The sequence below is a fragment of the Lepus europaeus genome, chromosome 15, assembly GCF_033115175.1.
Source record: "Lepus europaeus isolate LE1 chromosome 15, mLepTim1.pri, whole genome shotgun sequence".
Classification (NCBI taxonomy): Eukaryota; Metazoa; Chordata; class Mammalia; order Lagomorpha; family Leporidae; genus Lepus; species Lepus europaeus.
Genome location: NC_084841.1, coordinates 93,576,240 through 93,599,909, shown reverse-complemented (window position 1 = coordinate 93,599,909; position 23,670 = coordinate 93,576,240). Strand labels below are relative to the sequence as shown.

Below are 23,670 nucleotides of genomic sequence, written 5' to 3'. Positions count from 1 at the left end.
TTTCCTTTGAATACACAATTCAAAATAAACAAATCACTTGCCTCTCAGTGCTGGGAAAAAAAAAAAAAAGGAAGAGAATGTGGCCAGCATTGTGGTGAGAAGGTTAAGCCACTGCCTAGGACATCTACATCCACTATGGGCACCAGTTTGAGTTCCTGGATGCTCCACTTTTTTTTTTTTTTTAAAGATTTATTTATTTATTTGAAAGGCAGAGTTACAGAGGGAGGGAAGGAGAGGGGGAGGAGGTCTTGCATCCACTGGTTCACTCCCGAAATGGCCGCAATGGTTGGAGCTGGGCTGATCTGAAGCCAGGAGCAAGGAGTTTTTTCTGAATCCCCCACGCGGGTGGGTGCAAGGACACAAGCGCTTCAGCCATCTTCTACTGCTTTCCCAGGCCATCAGGAGGGAGCTGGATCAGAAGTGTAGCAGCCGGGCCACAAACCAGAGCCCATATGGGATGCTGGCACTGCAGGCGGCAGGTTTACCTTCTATGCCACAGAGCTGGGCCCCAGATGCTCCACTTCTGACCCCAGTAATTGGGCCCCTGTCAACTACACGAGAGCCCAGGATACAGTTCCAGACTCCTGGCTCAGCCTCAGCTGTTGCAGCCATTTGCAGAGTGAGCCAGCAGATGGAAGATCTATCTCTTCCCTCTGTCTCTCTCTCTCTCTCAACTCTGTGTTTCAACAAAATAGATCCTAAAAAAAAAAAAAAAAAAAAAGACTATAGTTGAGACAACCTTTTATCTCGAGACCAAACTTGAGCGGATATTCTTTAATGAAGCTTCAGGTGTCAGCAGTTCTATTGAATGGCTTAGTAAACCAATAAATGATACAAAGTATCAAATACACAAGCACTTTATAACTATAGTCTAAGAATAGGGACTCACCCACCATCTGAAATACTGTTAAACCAACAAACATTCCAATTTACTGAAAATGATAAATGATAAAAATATTCTATTAAAAAAACGCTATAGCAAATAAAATCCTCAAATGCACATATGAATACTTATTCAGCTAACAAATACTTTATTACACTTCAGACGTTATGTTAATGAAGTACATATTTGTATTGCTTATTTTACTGTAAAAATTTTTAGGATTTTGGTACTAATTTTAGTAAGGATATTTCAAAGGAGTAATATATTTTCATTAGTATCTCTCCCACACAAAAAGACAAAGATCTCATATAGAGATTAAGGCCTCTACAAAATAACACTGAATATATAAACTATAATTTCCTAAAATAAAAGGAATTTGAAATAACGTATTTGGAGTTTGAGTAATGGGATCATGAAATGACAAACATCAGCAACATCTTGCTCACAGCTAGAACAGTCGCCATGGATTACTGTCTGAAAGCCCACTCCAGGGCAGCTGTTTGGTGCGGCAGCCAAGATGACAGTGCAGACACCCACGTCCCATCGCCAGGTGCCTTGGTTAATTTCCAGAGCCACTGTAGGCAAGTGGGACGTGAATCACGGGATGGGAGCTTGCATAGAGGTGTCCCTGCCTTCTGCCTCTCTCTTGCTCTATCCTTTGTTTCTCTGCACCCAGCCCTTACCCTAGATCCCACCCTCCAACTCAAACAAAAATTTAAAAAACACAAGTATACTCATAAGAAATTCTCTTTTATCTTTCATAAAATTTACATTTAGTACTAATTCATCATGGCATAGTAGTTTAGATTTGGCTCTCCACTGACTAGCTAAGTATGTACCAACCACGTAATTCTAAGTTGGATCCAAATGGAAAAAAAAACTATAAGGGAAGGGCTGCTGTTTTTATGAGGACAATGCAATGAACAAGCATAGGCTTCCATGGAGGACAGGAGCCAATCTCTATGAACATGTCTGAATCTGTGCAGACAGGTTCTCTTAGGTATTCAACCAATCAGAACCGACAGAGTGTGCTTCTACCAGGAGGACACATTAGTCTGGTATCAGTGCTGGCTCGATGATCGTGGGAAATGACTTTTTTTTTTTTTTTTAAGTTTTCGTTCTTCCTTTTCTTTCCTTCCCAGAAACATTTGATTGGATACAAACTTCATACATTTCAAAATTACAACTGTAGAACATGGTGATTCTTCCTACCATTCCTGCCCTCCCACCACTCTCCCACCCCTTTCCCTCCTCCCTCTCCTATTCCAACTCTTATTTTTTACTAAGATGTACTTTCAATTTTCAATTAACTTTATACACTTATGATTAACTCTATGTTAAGTAAAGAGTTCAACAATTAGTATAGAAAAAAAAAACTGTTTCTCAACAGTTCAGACAAGGGCTGTTCAAAGTCACTGCTTCTCAAAGCGTAAATTTCACTTCTACAGATAGCCTTTTAGTTATCTATTAGTTATCACAGGTCAAGGAAAACATATGGTATTTGTTCCTTTGGGACTGACTTATTTCACTAAGAATGATGTTTTCCAGTTTCACCCATTTTGTTGCAAATGACAGAATTTCTTTTTTTTCTGCCATGTAGTATTCCATGGTGTACATATCCCATAATTTCTTCATCCAGTCTTCAGCTGATGAGCTTCTGGGTTGATTCAGTGTCTTAGCTATTGCAAACTGAGCTGCAGTAAACAAAGGGATTATAGATAACTCTTTCATATGCTGATTTCATTGCCCTTAGTAAATTCCCAGGAGTGGGATGGCTGGGTCATATGGTAAGTCTATATTCAGGTTTCTGAGGTATCTGTTGTCTTCTATAGAAGCTTTACCAGTTTACACTGCCACCAACAGTGGATTGGGGTACCTTTTTCCCCATATCCTCGCCAGCATTTGTTGTTTGTTGATTTCTATATGAAAGCCATTCTAACAGGAGTGAGGTTAAATCCCATTGTGGTTTTGATTTGCATTTCCCTGATGACTAGTGATCCTGAGCATTTTTTCAATCTGTGGTCTGTTGGCCACTTGGATTTCTTCTTTAGAAAAAAGTCTAAGTCCTTTGCCCATTTCTTAAGTGGGTTGTTTGTTTTGTTGTTGTTGAGTTTCTTGAGAGTTCTTTATATATTCTGGTTATTAATTCCTTTTCAATTGCACGGTTTGCAAATAATTTCTTCCATTTTGTTGGTTTCCTCTTCACTTTGCTCAGTGTTTCTTTGGCAATACAGAAGTGTCCCAATTTGATATAATCCCATTTGTCAATTTTGGCTTTGACTGCCTGTGCCTCTGGGGTCTTTTCCAAGAATGCTTTGCCTAGGCCAATGTCTTGCAGGGCTTCTCCACTGTTCTCTAAATTTGATGGTGTCAGGTCACAGATTCAGGTCTTCAATCCATTTTGAGTGGATTTTTGTGTAAGGTGTGAGGTAGGGGTCTTGCCTCCTACTTCTGCATGTGGAGATCCAGTGTTTCCAGCACCATTTGTTGAAGAGACTGACCTTGATTCTGGGATTGATTTTAGCTCCTCTGTCAAACGTAAGTTGGTTGTAGATGTATGGACTGATTTCTGGCATTTCTATTCTGTTCGACTGGTCTATCCATTTGTCTTTGGATCAGTACCAAGCTATTTTGATTATAACTGCCCTGCAGTATGTCTTGAAATCTGGTATTGTGATGTCTCCAGCTTTGTTTTTGTTGTATAAGATTGCTGTAGCTATTCGGGGTCTCCTATATTTCCATATGCATTTCAGCATCATTTTTTCTATATCTGAGAAGAATATCCTTGGTATTTTGATTGGGATTTCACTGAATCTGTAAATTACTCTTGGTAGTATGGACACTTAATAATGTTTATTCTTCCAATCCATGAACATGGAAGTTTCTCCTGTTTTTCTATGTCTTCTTCTATTTCTTTCTTCAATGCTTTATAAGTTTTCATCATAGAGATCTATGACATCCTTAGTTAAATTTATTCCAGCTATTTACTTTTGGGTTTTTTTAATAAATATTGTGAATGGCACTAAGCTTAGAAATTCTTTTTCAGCATGGCATTGTCTGTGTACACAAGTCTGTTGGTTTTTGCATGTTGGTTTTATACCCTGCTATGTTATCAAACTCTTCTATGAGTTCAGTAGTCTCTTAGTGGAATCTTCTGGATCCCGTATATATAGAATCATGTCATCTGCAAACAGGGATAGTTTGACTTCCTCCTTCTCAATTTGTATCCCTTTATTTCTTTTTCTTGCCTAACGGCTCTGGCTAATACTTCGAGGACTATATTGAACAGCAATGGTAAGAGTGGGCAACTTTGCCTGGTTCCAGGACTTATCTTGATTTACTATCTATGAAAGGGTATAAAAGTATCTATATCATGTGTGTCCATAAAGAGTCAATCAGTTTAACAAAGGTAATACAATCACCTGGAACATATTAAACAATCTGTAGCTGTCACCTCTGCTTTTATGATTTTTGTTAAAGATTATTTATTTGTTTGAAAATCATAGTTCTAGAGAGAGACAGAGAAACAGAGAGAGAATCGCCCACTTCCTGGTTCACTCCCCAGATGGTCAAAAGGACCAGCATTGGGTCAGGCTAAAGCCAGAAGCTAGGTCTCCCACAGGGGTGCAGGAGCCCACACATTTGGGCCATCCTCTGCTGCTTTCCCAGGCCATTAGCAGGGAGCTGGACTGGAAGTGAAGCTGCCAGGACATAAACTGACACCCATCTGAGATATCAGCATCACAGGTGGTGGATTTGCCTGCTATGGCACAACACCAGTCCTCATTGCTTTATTATTAAGAATTTTTCTAGCAGCCATGTAACAGAAGCTATTATTTTATCTTAAATCAAATATCCCTAGATGCCAAACATAAAGAAAGCTCTCCCCAGTAAAACTCTCTCTCAGAAATGAAACTGCCTCTTATTTGAGGATTTACAAATTTATTCTGAGGCTTTTAGATAATCGCTCCATCCTGAAAAAACAATACACTGTGTGGAAAATTCAGTATGCTGAAACAACTTCAATCTAGTCACAGATGTACAAAATAAGTCACAAGTGCCAGCTGTAAAAATGACATAAATAGGGGCCAGCGCTTTTGCACAGTAGGTAAGGCTACTGCCTGCAGTGCCAGCATCCCATATGGGCGCCAGTTCAAGTCCTGGCTGCTCCACTTCCGATACACCTCTCTGCTATGGCCTGGAAAAGCAGTAGTAGATGGCCCAAGTCCTTGGGACTGCACCCACGTGGGAGGCCCGGAAGAGACTCCTGACTCTTGGCTTCAGATCAGCACAGCTCCAGCAGCTGCAGCCAACTGGGGAGTGACCCTCCCCTCCCCACCCCATTCCCTGCCTCTCCTCTCTCTGTGTAACTCTGACTTTCAAATAAATAAATAATTTTTTTTAACAGTGACATAAATAGGGGCCAGTGTTGTGGCATATCAGGTTAAGCTTATGATGCCACCATCCCATATGAGTACTGGTTGGAGCTCCAGCTGCTCCCATTTCTGATCCAGCTCCCTGCTAATGGCCTGGGAAGCAGCAGAGGACGGCCCAAGTATTTGGGCCCCTGCACCCACATGGGAGACTCAGATGAAGCTGCTGGCTCCTCCTGGTTTGGGCCTAGCCCAGTCCTCACCATCGCAGCCGTTTGGGGAGTGAACCAAGAGATGGAAGACGTCTCTGTCTCTGTCTCTCTCTCCCTCTCTCTCTCTGTAGCTCTGCCCTTTGAAGAAATGAAATAAATCCTTTTTTAAAATGATGTAATAAGCCCTTAAAGATCACTTTTTAAAAAACAGATTATCCAGGGTTATACAGTTTGTTTCTAGGAATGGCTAAATAGACATTCAGTACAACCCTTAAGTGAGAACTAGAAACACTAGGGCAAAATCATGCAATGTGTCAACTGGAAAGTATGGAGAGCTAGAAGAGCAGTGAGGTGCTGTGCGGCAGGAGCCAGAAGTAGAAACCTAAAGATCTGACCGGCACTGAGACTACTCCCCTCCAAAGGCAGGTGTTAATACCCAAGAGAAGGCTGTGAGGCCTAAAAGCCAAGGAGAGAAGATTCACTAACAAACACTGAGGTCAGGAACCACCGAGCACTACAATCCTGCACTCTCCTGGTCTTTGGTTTCAATGCGGGAGGGTCCACATTTATCCTAGGGAGGAAAAATGATCAGATTAAAGCTCAGCTTTGAAACATCTCAACACATTTGAATGAGGGCACTTAAAAAATGTCGTGGGAAAATGGAATGAAAAGACTAGTTTATTTGGTGCAAAAATTCTGAAATCCATGAACAGTTTTTCCTAACATGCACTTCCTACATACTGAAGAACAATGATAACCGAGCTCAGACTGCCGAGTCCCTGAGCTAGCACCGCTCCACAAGCAAGCCACACTCCACCACCCACAGTCCCGCAGGGCACAGTCCTGAGCTGCATGATGTTTTGGTCAGACACAGACGACATATAATGTACGACAACGGTCTCATTAAGACTGTATCACCTGGTGGCCTGGTGGCCACTCTGCTTTGTGTAAATACACTCAATAATGGTCAACCAATGATAAAACTGCCTAACAACAAATTTCTCAGAACACCACCCCAGCTGAACAATCAACAAGGAAATGGTTGCATGTGTGTGTGTGTTTTTTTAATTCGATTTTTATTTATTCATTTGAAAGTCAGAACAGGGAGAGGAAGAGGCACCCCCCCTCCCCAACACACACACACAGGTCTTGTATCTGTTGGTTTATTCCCCAACTGGTCACAACACCCAGGGGTAGGCCAGGCTGATGCCAGGAACTAGGAATTTCATCTGGGTCCCCCACGTGGATGGAGGGGCCCAAGCACTTGGGCCATCCTCTGCTGCTTTCCCAGGTGCATTAGCAGGGAGCTGGACTGGAAGTGGAGCAGCCTAGACTCAAACTGATGCCCGTAAGGGATGCAGGTGCTGCCAGCGGTGCCTTTACCCTGTACACCACAGCGCCGGCCCAACAGCAGTGCTATTAAGGGTCAGGATATTGTTTCCGCTCTGGGAGAGAAAGCAGCATAATTAAAGAGAAGCTGTCAAAACAGGAAGCTTCTGAAGCATACCTCTCTGTTTATACTTATACTGCAATAAATACTTTATTTTCTTAAGATTTATTTATTTACTTGAAAGAGTTACAGAAAGAAAGGAAAAGAGAGAGATCTTCCATCCCCTGGTTCACTACCCATATGCCAGAACAGCCACTGCTGGGCCAGGCCAAGCCAGGAGCTTTTTCCAGGTCTCCCACGTGGGCGAGGGGCCCAAACTCTTGGGCCAACTTCTGCTGCTTTCTCAGGAGCATCAGCAGGGAGCTGGACTGGAAGTGGAGCAGCCAGGAATGGAACCAGCACCCACATGAGAAGCTGGCGTCGCAGGCAGCAGCTTTACCTGCTACGTCACAATGCCAGCCCCAAAAAGTTCTTAAAATATGCATGAGGCACGTGGTATAGCAGAGCTCCTAGTCCAGTGCCTGGTTCAAGTCCTGTCTACTCAGCACTTTTAACTCAGCCTTTGGAAGGTAATTCAGTTACAAGAGCAGAGCACTGGTGAATGGCATCAGGAACCTGACAAAATGGACCCCAGGGAGCCTTCTGGGCCTCTTGCTACAGTCTGAAGACACAACAAGACGACAGCCCTCCATGAATCAGGAGACAGTAAACCGGCTTTAAATCCCGTTTCCACAACTGTGGGAAATGAATGTTTCTTATTTAAGTCAGCCAGTACAAGCTATCATTGTCGAAGCAGACCAAACTAAGACAATAAAATAATTACAGTTAAGATGTTCAGGGAGAAATGGTAAAGCTGGAAATACTTGAAAAAAATATGTGTACTAACTATGAGAATTAATATCTATAATTTGTTTTTTAAAATATTTTTAATCAAGTTCTCAGTAAATGACCAATGGTTGAATTAACAATGCTCTAGAGAGAAAAATAAAATTAATAATCAACATGGAAAAAAAATCCCATTTTGCAATACAGATTTTTTTTTTGAGAGGCAGAGTGGACAGTGAGAGAGACAGAGAGAAAGGTCTTCCTTTTCCGTTGGTTCACCCCCCATGGCCGCTGCGGCCGGCACACCGCGCTGATCCAAAGCCAGGAGCCAGGTGCTTCTCCTGGTCTCTCATGCAGGTGCAGAGCCCAAGGACCTGGGCCATCCTCCACTGCACTCCCAGGCCACAGCAGAGAGCTGGATAGGAAGAGGGGCAACCGGGACAGAATCCGGCGCCCCGACCAGGACTAGAACCCAGTGTGCTGGCGCCACAGGCAGAGGATTAGCCTATTGAGCCGCGGCACCGGCTGCAATACATATTTTTTTTTTTTTTAAGATTTATTTATTTATTTGAAAGGCAGAGTTACAGACAGGCAGAGGCAGAGAGAGGGAGTGAGAGAGAGAGATCTTCCACCTGCTGGCTCACTCCCCAGATGGCCGCAATGGCCAGAGCTGTGTCAATCCGAAGCCAGGAGCCAGAAGCTTCCTCTGGGTCTCCCATGAGGGTGCAGGGGCCCAAGCAGTTGGGCCATCTTCTACTGCTTTCCCAGGCCATAGCAGAGAGCTGGATCAGAAGTGGAGCAGCCACGACTTGAACTGGCACCCATATGGTTGCCAGCGCTGCAGAGCGGGGCTTTAATCTGCTGTGGCACAGTGCTGGCCCCTAATATATAATTAAACATGGTTTTGTACCTCATATTCCTATTTAGAAATGCTATGCAATGCTCATGAGCTTTTAAAATTTATATTTCTAATGGCATCTAAGTTTGTATAACCCCTTTAAGAAGCTTATTTTTCTATAATGCATTAAAAGCTGTAGAAACGTGGGGGGGGGGCATGTTCATGTTCAGGCAGCAGTGTGCACTTGGTGTGAGGGTTAACATGCCATGTGGAACACTCATACCCCACACATCAGAGTCCCTGACTTTGACAGTGTGCACCGCAGCAAGAAAGGCGATGGCTCAAGTACCTGAGACGCTGCCTCCCCTGTGGGATCTGGAATGAGCTCCAGTCTCAAGACTGCGGCTGACCCAGCCCTGGCTATAAAGGGTGGCTGAGGGGTGAGCCAGCAAATGGAAGATATTTCTTCTCTATCTCTCTCCAATAAAAAAAAGTGAAGGTCTTTAAGTACTACAAATGGAATACAGAAACATTAGTTTACCCTTCTCCCAGAGTGGAAATGACATCTTTTAAGAGAGAGAGAAACTGACTGATGCAGGGACGGCACTTGTGGCAGGGAATACAACCAAACCGATCTCTACGGAAAAGCCAGATTTACTTTTTGTTATCATTGTTATATAAAGTACTGTAATTTCAGCAACAGATGTAGACTTCACAAAGTGAGCAATCTTTTTAACATTTCAATCTAACAGATTTACCTTTGTGACACTTTTGACATAATGAGACACAGGAAGATCTGTGCTCTTAGAGACAAAAGCTCACATAAGTTGGTGCAGTGGATGACTCACAGTTTTTACCTTAGAGAAGTTTGAACATTTGTAAATTATTATTATTAATCAACATGGTAAATACATGAGATGAATTTCATTCTCCCTTTGTACAGAAAAGTGGAAGTTGGTCAAACAAGTAAGATAAACAAAACGTATTAAGAAAAGTGTCTAGTCTACTTATAAGTAAAAAGAAATGAGTTCAGAAGACTTCAAAATGCACTATATCAGCAGAAGAAAAGGTGTTTTCCAGTGGAGAACTACTTAATGACTCAAACAGGAGTCCCAGACAATGAGGACACAAAGCCCAAAGTGAATGTGACAGAAATATTCTATGAAACAAGTATGAAATGTTCTAATTTATGCCTATCCTATTTTTCCGTGTTTTAAAAATAAGTGTATGGAAGGTATCTCTCTCTCTCTCTCTCTGTTTCTGCCTCTCTGTAACTCTTCTTTTCAAATAAACAAACAAATCTTAAAAAAAATAAGTATATGAAATGACATTATAAATTACAAAATACTGATCTCCATATTTATTATTTAAAAAAATTATTTATTTGAAAGGCAGAGCTACAGAGAGACAGCGGAGAGAGTGAGAGTCAGTCTTCCATCTGCTGGTTCACTCCCCAGATGGCCACAACTGCTGGAGCTGCACCGATCTGAAGCCAGGAACCAGGAGCTTCTTCCAGGTCTCCCACATGGGTGCAGGGGCCCAAGCACTTGGTGCATCTTCTGCTGCTTTCCCAGGCCACAGCAGGGAGCTGCATAGAAGCAGAGCAGCCGGGACTCGAACTGGCACCCACATGGGAAGCTGGCACTACAAGCGGTGGCTTTACCTGCTATGCCATAGTGCCAGGCCCCTCCATACTTCTTAAAAGAAAAACTCCTTCTGTCTTTCAACTACAGTGAAAATCTATAAACTTAAAAAAAAAAAAAAATTAAGAGCACACTCAAGCTGAACCACACACAAAGAAAAAACCACTTTAAATTATCATTTGGAAAATGGGACCAACTACGCAAGGGCTTTTCAGAAACACTCACAAAAACGTAATCAGGAGATGCATCTAGAGGCAGGAATGTGGTGGAGTGGTTAAGGTGCCCCTGGGGACACAGGCATCCCACGCAGGAGTGCCCATCTGAGTCCTCACACACCTTCCTGCGAAGGAACAGCCTTGGGAGGCAGCCGCTGACAGCTCGGGTTCTAGGGTCCCTGCCACCCAAGTAAGAGACTCAGGTTTAACTTCTGGTTCTTGGCTGTGGCCTGGCACCGCTGTGACTGTTGAAGGCATTTGGGGAATGAACCAGTAGATGGAAGATCTCTCCTTGGTTTGTCTCTCTACCTTTCAAATAAAACAAAAATAAATAAATTGAAAGAAAAAAAAAAAGCCACACCTTCTTACAGAGCTACTTTTATAAGTTTAAAAAAAAAAAAAAAAAAGGAAGTTTATTTCGATATTGAAAAAATCCTGAGTGGCCAGTACTGTGCTGCAGTGGGTTAGGCTGCCGCCTGCAACGCCGGCACCCAATATGGGCGATGGTTCAAGTGCCTACTTCTCCACTTAACAATCCAGCTCCCTGTTAACGTGCCTGGGAAAGCAGCGAAAGACGCCCCGAGTGCTGGGGACCCAGCCACACACTTGGGAGACCCAGATGAAATTCTAGTCTCCCGGCTTCAGCCTGGCCAGGCCCTGGCTATTGTGGCCATTTGATGAGTGTACCACAATATGGAAGATCTCTCTCTCCCTCTAACTCTGCTTTACAAATAGAATTAAAAAAAAAAAAAACTTAAAAAAAAAATCTTGAAGGGGCTAGCATTGTGGCATAGTAGGTTAAGTCTCCACCTGTGGCGTTGGCATCCCATATGGGCACCAGTTCGAGTCCCAACTGTTCTACTTCAGAGCCCTGCTGACAGCCTGGGAAAGCAGTGGAAGATGGCCCAAGTGCTTGGGCCCCTGCACCTTTGCAGCAGATCCAGAATAAATTCCTGCCTTTGGATTGGCCCAGCTTTAGCCATCTGGGGAGTGAACCAGCGGATGGAATACCTCTCCTCTCTCTCTCAAGTAAATAAATAAATCTTAAAAAAAAAAAAAAAAACCTAAAACCTTGAAATCCACACATACTAGAGTTCTTCAAAAATTCATAGAAAAATTTTTATGAAAAACTTATGTATGAATTTCCAAGGTTTTCCATCCCAAAATAAACTTGTATTTTAATTCCATTTTCCAGGAACTTCTTAAAGTACCCTCATACGTGTGACCATCTGACCTATCCCATATGGAGATACGCCTCCTTCCACTCAGGCGTACCAACTAACAAACATGCTATTGCAAAACAATCAGCTTAAACATCACTTTTCACTTCACTCTAAAACAGTAACTTCCAGAAGACAGACATGTTGTTATTAAATACTAGCTTTACAAGGCAAAAATATAAGTGTTACTTTATTTTCATATTTTGGAAAAGGCCTATTTTGTATGTCCTTATGATACTATCACACAGACTTATGGAACAAAGAAAAGTGTGAAACGGTACCTCAGCGGGAATACTTTATACAGATTCTGTACCGGGAGCTACAAAAGCAGATGTGCACCACTCTGGACTCTGGGGTAAATCTGTGCTTCACGGAGATGGGATCTGAATGTATCTGCTAAGAAACACCAACTACAGCTCGTCAGTTCAGAAAGAAGAACAAAAAACCAAAATCGGTAACAGTTTAAAACAGCACACAGCACACCTGCTTACATCTAAAAGAAGAGGAAGAAATCAAAACTAGTGAGAAACATCTACTTTTGCAACATGGTGGACTTATCACAAGGCAACTTCAGTGGACATAATCTCTATTATTAGTAAAGTGTTGCAAACAAACACTTCACTGAGTCTTCAGAACGACCACATAAGGTAATCAAAAAGCTTGGGTTACAAAAAAGACTTTGTATAAAATGTAAAAATATATAAAGAGACAATTTATTCTTCCCTAATTCTAGAATATTCATATATCAATATGAAAGGGGAGATAACGTCATTAGAAAAAGCTGCATAAGCAAGTTGTTTTTAAAATAATATGTAAATAACCACAGAGGACAAAGCTAAGAGTTAGGCAGGACCTGGAGGAGGTGGGGAAAGGGCACACGCGTGCTTTAAGGCCCAGCACCTCCACTCCTATGGAAAAGAGCACGTACGTGCACTCAAAGACTGGGGGACACACGGGAGCAGAGTGACAGCTCCATATGTGCACAGAAGAGCCCACAGTCAAGCACAGACAAGGGCAATCTCTGTCAGAAGGGGTGGGGACAGGGGGTAGGAAGTAGTGCATGAGTGACAAGAGGGAGAGAACGGTCTGACCCTGACTTCTCCTATCTAAGATCCTTTAAATTCAATGTCTGAATTTTCTAGCCTCAAATCATTTCAGCAGTAAACAATCCTTAATTAAAATACCACTAAGAAAACTAATATAAAAAAACTAACAAATCAAAATGGCTAGAAAAAATGAGCATTACCAAACACTGAGAAGGGTGTGCAATCACCCACAGCTGTATGCACAGCTGCAGGGAGTACAACCACAGGCTGCTTTGAGTTCAGCTTTGTCCCCTCAAATTCTCATGCCAAGCCCTAACACGTTTTATCTCCAAAGGTCACTACCCAGATACAGGGCCTTCAAGGATGTGATCAAATGAAAATCAGAGTGTTGAGGCGGTCCCTAATCCAAACTGACACTGTGCTTACAAGAGACAACATACGGGCACGGAGACACGCCAGGACAAATGTGCACAGAGAAAAGCCCCCGCAAAGACACTGGGAGAAGGCAGCCACCTGGCAGGAGAGGACAGCGCTCAGGAGAGCCCTGAGCGGCCAGCACTCCTGCTGGACCTCCCGACCCCACAGCTTTGAGGACACTGCCTCTGCTGCTTCTGTCACTTCAGCTGCAGCACTGCTAGAGCATCCACAGCAAAACACCACCACACTCTCTCTGGGGAAAAGGGCCAGCAGGTTCTCGTAAACACCTACCCCCGGCCCAAAACTCTATATGTAAGTACTGACTCAACACGTATGAAAGTAAACCTCCACAAAAACATGTGCATAAGACGCTCATAACAGATTTATTGTTCACAGGCAAAGAGATGGAAACAGCCAAGGGACTGTACCATTAGTATGAGAATAGATAAACTATGGCTTCATGCAACACAACACCATCCAGCAAAATCACATAGAAAATGTGGAAATATGAAAGAACTACGATGATGATATTCATGTTTCTGCATGGTCAGGACTTCTTGAGCCAAGAGTGCTAGCAGCCTGCATCAACAGATGAGTAATTGGCAAATGAGCCTTGGAAGTTGAAGCCAGAGGCATCCAGGGAGATTAACAGTTTATCACCCACTCATTTAAAGTCCACAGGGTAATGAAAACAGAGACAATTCCTTCCACTCTTCACGGAAGAGAGGAGACCGTAACTATGCCTCTCAACAGAGACGTGGAGGAGCAGATGCACGGGAAATCCCACGTCCACTTTCAGACTCCTCCAGAACAGGACTGCCCCTCACCAGAGGCTTCAGAACGTTCATGGAAAATGGACATTATGAGAAAACTTCACAGGGACCGCAATTTTCCTGGATCAAAATAAACTTATCTTTTAATTCCACTTTCCCAGGAATTTCTGAGTACTCTTGTTTATTCACATAAACACGGACAGCCAGAGTCAGGAAGCTATGTTAACAGCAACTCTGACACCTGCACACAGCCATACGGACACCAAACAAGACACCCACATAAGCAATGTGTGTAAGGCAATATTTCAGATTCTGCACTTTTGAAGTCAACAATATAGCAAAAAACAATAAAAACAATATTAGTCTCTGACAACAAGCAATAAAAACAGGAATTACTTTGGAAGGATTATGGCAGTATTCCATATCATGATAGGGGTTTATGTCAGTAACATATACAGAATTATCAAAATACGTAAGATTTGTGCATTTGGGCTGGTGCTGTTGTATAGTGGGCTAAGCCTCTGTCTACAGTGCTGGAATCCCATATGGGTGCCAGTTCTAGTACTGGCTGCTCCTCTTCCAATCCAGCTCTCTCCTATGGCCTGGGAAAGCAGTAGAAGATGGCTCAAGTTCTTGGGCCCCTGCACCCACGTGGGAGACCCAGAAAAAGTTCCTGGATCCTGGCTTCGGATCGGCTCAGCTCCGACCATTGCGGCCATCTGGGGAGTGAACCAGCGGATGGAAGACCTCTGTCTCTTCCTCTCTCTGTCTGTAACTGTACCTCTCAAATAAATAAATATTTAAATATTTGTGCATTTTATCATATGAAAATCTTAAATCAAAAAAGGTAAAGAATCAACAAATTCTGAGCCTGAACAATAACTGAAGTGTTCAGAGTACTGATGTCTGCATCTTAACTTTGAAATGCAACATTTTCTTTCAACAGCTCTAATACAATCCTCTACCGCCCTCTGGACACAAGGCTTCTAATGAGAAACCAGCAGCACACCTCACTGAGGAAATCTTGTCACTGTGGAGTCACTTTGCGGCTTTCACGTTTCTCTTTCTGTCCTTGACTTTTCAGAGTTTGATGACAGATACTGTCTCAATATGGATCTTGTAAGTTTTCCTACTTGGAATTTGATGAACTCTTTTTTTATTATTTTATTTTTTTATTTGACAATAGATAGAGTTAGACAGATAGAGTTAGACAGCGAGACAGAGACACAGAGAAAGGTCTTCCCTCCATTGGTTCACTCCCCAAATGGCCGTTATGGCCGGAACTGCACTGATCTGAAGCCAGGAACCAGGTGCTTCTCCTGGTCTTCCATGCGGGTGCAGAGGCCCAAGCACCTGGGCCATCCTCCACTGCCTTCCCGGGCCACAGCAGAGAGCTAGACTGGAAGAGGAGCAACTGGGACTAGAACCTGGTGCCCATATGGAATGCCAGTGCCGCAGGCAGAGGATTAAGCAAGTAAGCCACGGAACCGGCCCAATGAACTCTTTAAAAAAGAGAGAGATTTATTCTATTTATTTGACTGGCAGAGCTAAAAGGGAATGGGAGAGACACAGAGAGAGAAATCTTCTATCCTCTCTGATTCACTCCCCAAATGGTCACAATGACTTGGGTTAGGCCAGGCCAAAGCCAGGAGCTCCATGCGGGTCTCCCAGTCCAGTACAGGGACCCAAGGACTTGGGCCATTTTCCGCTGCTTTCCAGACCCACCAGTAGGGAGCTGCATTGGGAGTAGATCAGCTGGAACTGGAACCAAAGCCCATATGGGAATGCCAGCATTGCAGATAGCAGCTAAACCCATTATACCACAACACTGGGCCCAGTGAGCTTCTTGAATGCACACATTAGTGCCTTCCATCAAACTGGGTAGTTTTCAGTCATTATTTCTTCATTCTTTTTCCTACCCCTTTTCTCTCTTGTTTCCTTCTGGAATGTTCACTTGATGGTGTCCTAGAGAACTCTTAAGTCTCCTGATCTCTTAGGCTCTGTTAATTTCACCTCATTCTTTTTAATTTCTGCTCAGAGTAGATCATCTCAATTGACCTACATTCAAGTTCACTGATTCATTTTCTGCCTCTTCAAATATGCCTCTGAACCCATTAGTGAATATTTCAATTCAGTCATCAAACTTTTCAGCTCCAGAATTTCCATCTGGTTCTTCTGAATAAATTCTCCATGAGTACTAGTGTGCTGTGTTTGGGGAGACAACACTGCCCTCGTTTCACTGAGTTCTATCTGCAAACAGAAGACAACTGACTTACAGTCTTTGGGTAAACAGTCCAAAGACTGGGTTTCCTCACGTACAGTTTCCCCTATTTTTCCAAATTCTCTTATTTCTCTGGAAGTATGCTAATTTTTGCTGAAAACTGGACACTTTGAGTATTATGCTGTGATAAATCTAACTCAGACTCTACCCTCTCTCACAGTTTACTATGATTGCTTGTGGGTTTCAGGTTTTTGCTTGAGGTCACTGAAGCGCTGGCTGTTTGGTTTGCCTTGTAGTGAGCTAGCGATATGAAAGAGATTCCCTTAAATTCTTGGAGCCAAAAATAACCATCTGCCACTCAATGGGAGCAGGGCAGTCTGGAGAACATTCAGGCATGTATAATTCTTTTTTTTTTTTTTTTTTTTTTGACAGGCAGAGTGGATAGTGAGAGAGAGAGACAGAGAAAAAGGTCTTCCTTTTTGCCGTTGGTTCACACTCCAATGGCCGCTGCGGCCAGTACATCGCGCTGATCCGAAGCCAGGAGCCAGGTGCTTATCCTGGTCTCCCACACGGGTGCAGGGCCCAAGCACTTGGGCCATCCTCCACTGCACTCCCAGGCCATAGCAGAGAGCTGACCTGGAAGAGGGGCAACCGGGACAGAATCCGGCGCCCCAACCGGGACTAGAACCCGGTGTGCCGGCGCCGCAAGGCGGAGGATTAGCCTGTTAAACCACAGCGCCGGCTTAGGCATGTATAATTCTACATTATCCATCACTTCCTCCTGTTGTAAGCAGGCCATGGACTGTCTAGACTCCTCCGCCTTCACAGGAGCCTCTGACCCTTCTTCCCAAGAACCCTTCACCCTCCAGCCTTTCAGTGCAGGATTTCTGGCAGCCTGTTCTTGACTCCAACTGGTACATGTGGCCCCAGGAGGCATCAGTGGAATATCTGCCCAGCGTGGGCTTCAATTCAGACAAAATACAGCTATGCTCTCTGCATTAAGGATCACCTAGACAGGCCAAAACAGGTCTCCAAGTGCCTGTGCAAAAGCTTCCTGTGCTCTTCCAGCCCCAGGCATGTACACCGTGGACGCAGGCTGCTACTCTCAACTGTCCTAAGACGGGCAGAGCAAGTTAAAAGGCCACAAACTCTCCTACCAGCCTTCACTGGCCTTTTTTGTCATTAATGGTTACAGGCTTGCTATAAACCCTTAACATTTTCTGAATTCAAAGAGTTGATTTCAACCTTTTACCAGATTTCCTGGCATTCCGTGCAAGAAGTGACTGGAGGCCGGTGCTCACTATGCTAATCCTCCGCCTGCAGCACCGGCACCCCGGGTTCTAGTCCCAGTTAAGGCACCGGATTCTGTCCCGGTTGCTCCTCTTCCAGTCCAGTTCTCTGCTGTGGCCCGGGAAGGCAGTGGAGGATGGCCCAAGTGCTTGGGCCCTGCACCCGCATGGGAGACCAGGAGAAGCACCTGGCTCCTGGCTTCGGATCGGCGCAGTGCACTGGCCGTAGCAGCCATTTGGGGGGGGGGGGGGGCAGGGGGGCAACGGAAGGAAGAGCTTTCTCTCTATCTCTCTCTCTCTCTCACTGTCTAGCTTTGCCTGTCCAAAAAAAAAAAAAAAGTTACTAGAGCACCTTACACTGGTATTTTTTCTGATACTAACACTCCATTTGAGGATTTTCATAATAAACTGTTAGAGAAAATAAAGATAAGAGCTTTTGCTTCTATTGGAGCTGCAACTTAAAGAATTTTAAAAGAAATTCAGGAAACACAAAAAGACAGTAAACACAAATATAATTTTACTAAAGATATACAATAACAGATACAACTTTTTAAATGATGAGGAATGCAAAAACAGGCCTGGACTCACCTCACAGAAAAGGAAGTTAGTAAACAGGAAATAAAGGAGGGCAAATATACAACCGCCAACACTTCTTTCTGGTACAGGACGCAGGCGTCCCCTGCCTCCCAGGATGCACTAGCAGAGGCTACCGCACACACAGGTGGAACTCCACCTCGGGCTTTCTGGTACAGGACGCAGGTGTCCCAAGCAGTGGTGGGACTTGACTGTGCCACAGTTGAAGTGGCACTTGACTGTGCTCCTAAGCTAACTTTTTCAACACAAAGACTTCCAGAACAAATCTGAAAAAATGGGGAGCTAGCACTGCGGCATAACGGGTCACGTCAGTCTGTAGGCTGGCATCCCATATGGAGCAGCTGGTACTTGAACCCACATCCATATGGGATGCCAGCTCCCTGCTAACACGCTTGCGAAAGCAGCAGAGAATGGCCCAAGTTCTTGCCCTCTTGCACCCATGTGGGAGACCCACAAGAAACTTCTGGCTTCTGGCTTCAGCCTGATCCAGCCGCAGCTGTTGCAGCTATCTCTCTCTCTTTCTAACTCTTTCAATACATAAATCAATCTTTGGGGAAAACAAAAAAACAAAAAAGATGACAGAGCCTTAAGCATTTCCTGATAAATGAGAACAAGAAAATATCTATTATCCCACTTAGAATTTAATCAAGACCCTCAGCTTATCAGTCCTCCTTAACCTACTAATATCAACTGTAATGTATTAAAATATATAGCACTGTGATCAAAATTAAAAAGGCCATTTCAACCACTGAAGTGAACAACAGCCTCCTGAGATAGATAAAAGAATTTTATCATGGTACTTTCCATTTTAATGTAATAGCTACATTATTTAGGTGAGACCTTAAAATGTTATTGAAACAAAATTAAAACATGTTTATTTTGGAGCAAATTTTGAAACACATGCATAGATGTTTCATAATGCAGATTTTGCATCAACCTTTTGAAGACCCCATGTACTGCGTGTGTGTGTAAACCTCAGAAAATGTCTCAGTAATTAAGACAAGTGTTCTCTCTAAATCACAACGCCCTGCCAAGCCTTTCAAATCACTGGCAGCACACGGCAGCACCGGACGGCGCCTGCAGCCACGCCCACTGTAAAGGGCTCTTTCTTTGCCAACAGGGGTTTTCTACAGGGATGAAACTGAACACGCAGATGGTTCCCAAGTCAAGACCAGTCTCTTCCATGTCAGTAAGAACTCTTCCCTCCATGGGACAGGCTTAGAAACGGGCACAGGATGCAATTCTGGTAATGGGGAGGTACAGTGGTGGGCTGTGGAGGGAGCGTGTGGGCAAGGACTGCTTTCACTTAAAGAGCATTACGACATCTGACCTGCAGCTGAGATGACTTCATGGACTTGTAGTTTCAGGTTCCACGATGGAATGCCTTGATTGGGTTAACTCTCTGGAAAACCATCTTTCAAATTGGCAATCTAAAAGCACTACAGCACAATCGAACACAGACAAAAATGAGAGAAGATTTTACTCATGAAAGACTGAGCCTTCAAGGGTTGAGATTCCTGGACTTGCAGCCCCAGCCCCCAGCAATGCCAACATTCCGTCTTCTTGCTCAGAGTCAGAGAACAGACTTCAAAGCTGGCAGATGAGCTAAGGTTTTAGAAGAAAACTCCAAAAGTGTGAAACAGTAAGAGAAGAATGATACCCTTGGAAATGCATACAAACCACTTACACGTCCCTGGTGTACCAATTAGCAAAACAAGTATGAAAAAGGCCCTTTGGGGGCTGGTGTTCTGGTGCAGTGGGTTAAGCGGCTGCCTGCAGCACCAATATCCCATATGGGAGCTCGTTTGGGTCTTGGCTGCTCTATTTCCAACCCTGATCCCTGCTAATGTGCCTGGGAAAGCAGTGGATGATGTCCCAAGTATTTGGGCCCCTGCACCCATGTGGGAGACCTGGATGAAGCTCCTGGCTCCAGGCTTCAGAGTGGCCCAGTCACAGAGTAAATCAGCAGACAGAAGATACCTCTATCTCTGTCTGTCTCCCTCTCTCTCTCTCTGTGTAATTCTTTCAAAAGAAAAAGGCCCCTGGGGCCTAGCAAAAGATCAAAAACTTGGAGATGAAAGAATAAAGCTGGTATTCTACTTGATGCCTTCGTTGGAACAGAGTTTAGAGTTTGCAACAAGTATCAATTTAGCCCAGTGGAATTAACACAAGGAAGAATTTCATGGTGTATGGTAATATCAAGAATATAATTAGGCCGGCGCCACGGCTCACTAGACTAATCCTCCACCTGCGGCACCGGCACACCAGGTTCTAGTCTCGCCTGGGCGCCAGTTCTGTCCCGGTTGCTCCTCTTCCAATCCAGCTCTCTGCTGTGGCCAGGAAGGCAGTGGAGGATGGCCCAAGTGCTTGGGCCCTGTACCCACATGGGAGACCAGGAGAAGCACCTGGCTCCTGGCTTCGGATCGACGCAGCGTGCCGGCCGTAGCGGCCACTTGGGGGGTGAACCAACGGAAAAAGGAAGACCTTTCTCTCTCTCTCACTGTCTAACTCTGCCTGTCCAAAAAAATAAAATAAAAATTAAAAAATAAAACAAGCAGACAAAAGAGTAAAAGCAACACAGAAAATAAACAAATTCATTCTTATGAGAAAAAACAGGCAACACAAAGTCACCTAAAGATAACCCACAAGACACAATTACCTAATAAAAATTTTAAAATAGCTATTATATATGGAGGAAATATTAAAGGCAACATAAGCATGTCAAATTAGTTCAGGAATTTTAGCACGAAAGGACACTTTAACAAAGAACCAAATGAAAATTCTATGGCTGAAATTAAAAAATAGTTAAAAATACACTGGATGGGGTTACCAGCCGATGGGAGGCTGCAGACAAAGTCAACAAAACTGAAAGTGGACTACCAGAAAATCACTCACGCTGGCAAGTGGGAGAAAAACAAGGTTACAAAAGAGCAAACAGTCTCAGAGTTGTGCAGGACACCAACAGTCTGAAAAACTTATAACTGAAGACCCAAAGTAAGAATGAACACAGCAGGAAAAAAAATCAGAAATAATACACATTAGAATCTATTATGCTGATGGGGTACAGTTAATTCCCAGAAGCCTGGCAAAACTGGGCACAAGTAGATAACCCTAGACCTTGGTGAAATTTTACCACCTGGCACCGACGGTTACCAGCACCGCTCCCAGAACATACCAAACTGACAGAACTGTGGTCGTATCCGAAGAGCCTCGACAAACAACTCGTGTTCAGGCCCACCTTATCCCAGGTGATGTGGCATTCTGCACATCCACAGGACCCTCTCCCAGTAAGGAGCTTTAACCACCCTCCTTCTCTACTCCTGCAAGCTTACGACTCGCTTCAGGACCCCTGCCTGCTGGCCAAGTGGGTTGAAACCTCACTCCTTACCCTACGCTGTCCTTTCTGCAATGAAAATAATGTTTTCTGCCTTAACTAGTCGTCTCCATAAATTCTTAGGACACTGAAATCCTAAACCAAACAATACACCTTTCAATTTCAAATTAGCATAAGGGGGGCATTCATGCTCTTTTTCTCCCTTAAGATTTACTGATTTATTCAAACGGCAGAGTAACAGAGTTAGAGGGAGAGGGAGAGGGAGAGACAGAGGGAGAGACAGAGAGACAGAGGGAGAGGGAGAGACAGAGGGAGAGGGAGAGGGAGAGACAGAGGGAGAGACAGAGGGAGAGGGAGAGACAGAGGGAGAGGGAGAGACAGAGGGAGAGGGAGAGACAGAGGGAGAGACAGAGAGACAGATCTTCCATCCTCTGGTTCACTCCCCCAAATGGTCTCAACACTCGGGGCAGCCAGGGTGAAATCAGGAGCCAGGAATTCTATCTGGGTCTTCCGCACAAAAGACAGGGGCCCAATACTTGGGCCATCCTCTGCTGCTTTCCCAAACACATTAACAGGGGGCTGGGTGGGAAGTGGAGCAGTTGGGACTCAAACCAGTGCTCTAATATGGGATGGCGGCACTGAAGGCAGTCGCGTAACCTGCAGCACCACAAAGCTAGAATCAAGAGGAAAAAACGTAAAAACAAGTGTAAATATACCAGAAAACTCATCAAGCTTGTAAGCAGGAAAAGTAAAATCTATGCCTACGTGCATCAGTCAGACCTGTAAAGCATCGCAGTCTTGAAGGCAAACATAAGCAGCGTAGTCTATGAGAGGAGTAAGGACAGTTTGAGCACAAAATAAACAGCACTAGCTGCCCACGGGTGAGGAGGAGGGGCAGGCTTGTCAGTCGCAGGGCTGCCATCCTGCTGAAGGACGCGCTTTGAGGGAAGGGGGAAGGGCACAGGCTCCGCTAAGTTCCTCTTCAGGGAATGCTGACGATGGTCAAGTGGGCCCAGAGCCCGGAGCTGCCCGGCAGGAAACCCACCGGGACAACGCAGCCTTCATGGTGTCATCTCGAAGTTGGGAGTCCAGTGAGGAGAACGCTGTGGGGCTTGCTGTGCCAGTGCCTCAGCTCAGTGCTATCTGAAGGCAGAACAAGGACACTGCAGGCGAAGGGAGGGTGGACAGGAGACTGGCGCTTCATGGTGTCCAGCACTAAAGGCACTACTTAGGGGCTCAGCTTCACCTGGAACAAAGGTAGTCTGCGAGTTGACAGAACAACACCTAAATCGCGAAAGAAAAAAAACGAACGAAAAAGATCATGCGGAACAAAACTAGCTTCTAAAATTAAAGACAGAATCAAGACTTTTTGGACCTGTCAGGCCACTGGGGTCTGATAGAACTGGTTAGGTCACCAGGCCTGAACTCCCAGGCTCAATTACATTGGGTACAGACAGGCCAGAGCTGTGGTGCAGCCGGTGAGGCCACCGCCTGCAGTGCCAGCATCCCACATGGGCACTGGTTTTGAGTCCCAGCTGCTCCACTTCCGATCCAGCTCCCTGCAATGGGCTGGGAAAGCAGTAGAAGATGACCCAAGTGCTTGGGCCCCTGCACCCACATGGGAGACCTGGAAGAAGCTCCTGGCTCCTGGCTTCTGACTGGCACAGCTCCAGCTGTTGCAGCCAACTGGGGCGTAAACCAGTGGATGGAAGACCTCTCTCTCTCTCTGTGTAACTCTGACTTTGAAATAAATAAATAAATCTTTAAAAAAAAGAGAGAGAGATGCATACCTCAAAAAAACAGGCAAAAAAATTAAGATATATAATGAAAAAGAAAATCAAGAAACTAAAATAAAATACTGAAACATATTTTGCTGAACCCAAGAAAAGAAACATGGAGAAAGGCAGAGAACAATGAAAAGAAGCAAGGTGGCACAGAGACAAATGTGAGCAGCAGGCTGAGGAACAGCCACAGCAGTGATCGGCACAAACACAGGGGCACAGAACACTGCTGTATGTCTTAGACCGAAACATGAGAAGCACACATGTGACGGAGAAATGTAAACACACACACAAGCTAAGAGATCTGTGGGAACTAATTCAAGATACAGGGTAGGCATAACAGGAAATGTTTCTTATAAGCCTTGTGCTACTAAACATTTTTTTAGCCACGTACACATATGTACAAAATTAAAAATAGTATTTCAGAAACTTCATGAGTTTATCAATCTAATCAAAGATAAATTATGAACAGAAATAAAATATAATAACAGTCCATGGATAAGACACAAGACAAAATTTGTCTTAACAAAAAAATCAACTGTAAAACATGCTAAAACTTCATGAGGGTAACACCCAACATTCCGAGCCTTGGAAGAGGCTGTGTGAGGTGCAGGAA

The 23,670-nt window shown here is 44.2% G+C and overlaps 1 protein-coding gene across 2 annotated transcripts in view; it reads right to left on the bottom strand.

Annotated features, from left to right (window-relative positions):
- AP3B1 (adaptor related protein complex 3 subunit beta 1) overlaps positions 1-23,670 on the bottom strand; it is a 288,775-nt gene that overhangs the window by 163,058 nt on the left and 102,047 nt on the right. The window lies entirely within an intron of this gene.